This window comes from Thermobia domestica, chromosome 1 (genome assembly GCF_964235325.1).
Source record: "Thermobia domestica chromosome 1, izTheDome1.hap1.1, whole genome shotgun sequence".
Taxonomy (NCBI): Eukaryota; Metazoa; Arthropoda; class Insecta; order Zygentoma; family Lepismatidae; genus Thermobia; species Thermobia domestica.
In genome coordinates, this window is record NC_137454.1 from 25491855 (window position 1) to 25493096 (window position 1242).

Here is a 1242-nt window from a genome sequence, read left to right on the forward strand (position 1 = left end):
AATATAGAAACTAAAGATAGAAATGAGTGTTTAATGAGCGAATTGAGTTTGAGAAAGATGGAAAGAATGCATTGAGGAGCCGGATAACAGCAAGAATAAATTCTACATTAATTTTAGACATTAAAACGGAAATCAACGTAAACGAGGACGGTTCATTGGACAAGTTCAAAAACATACAACGAAATGAACATAAAGGTAGATAATATACTTTTTGAGTTTATTAAGAATGCAGAAGAATGAAAATCAGAAAGTTCGAAATTCGCACTCAAATCAAGTGTCATCGTCAGATTTCTTTCAGAGAGTTAAGATTTTGTTAGCTAAAAAATCGAAATAGTATATATGAGGACTATAAAACTACACTGCTGCGAATGCGTTCAAGAACACTGAGCAGGAATTCATCGTTGGGAATGTCAAGGTGAAAAAATTACATAAGAACTATATTATAGGGCTATATAAACGTAATTTTTTCTCGGCAAGTAATCTACCAGAGATGAAAGAAAATTATGATGAATTGTGTTGCTAAAGGTAGGAAGAGTGGATGACACTAGTAAAGTAGATCCCAGTTTACTCATAATTTTGACGTAACTTTAGTTGGGGTCTACTAGCATTCTAGTCGTCCCCGTCCCCCCAATTTTAACATGCTAGAGATGTCCATGGCCTTGAACTTTCAAATTAAAAAAAAATAAACAAACTTGGACAGAACTAAAAATTTACAAAATTCAACCACACACTACAAACACTCCATTTCCCACATACGCCATATTTCATATCAGTCTGTTCGTTCATAGAGGCAAAAAGCAAATATGTTGCCTACTCGTCAGGTTGGCCGAGTGGTCTAAGGCGCCAGATTTAAGCTCTGGTTCCCGATTGGGAGCTTGGGTTCGAACCCCACACCTGACATAAAGTCTTTTATTTATTTATTTTTTTTTAACTGAGAGAGCGTGACAGTAATTGGCTTGTGCATTACTTTACCAAAGAAAAAAGTCCTATAATATAATCTATAGTACATCACCCATGTGCCATTAAACCGCGTGGATTGCTACTGGATATATATATTTTTTAAAAAATGTTAAGAACCAGTATGCTTGCTGTCTGTTCAATGTGTTTTAGTAACATGTCTTCTCCGATTGCTAATTACGGAAAACGGATTTCAAATTGATTGATCGAACTTCCAAAGAACACCAGTATTTCTTATTAACTTACGACGAATAATAAAGAACACAATTTTGCTAATAAGAAATA

General features: G+C 34.5%; 1 non-coding gene across 1 annotated transcript; it reads left to right on the forward strand.

Moving 5' to 3' along the window:
- Positions 1-816: 816 nt before the first annotated feature.
- Positions 817-900, forward strand: TRNAL-UAA (transfer RNA leucine (anticodon UAA)). Its single transcript has one exon. It is a non-coding gene; the product is annotated as a tRNA-Leu (tRNA).
- The last annotated feature ends 342 nt before the right edge of the window (positions 901-1242 follow it).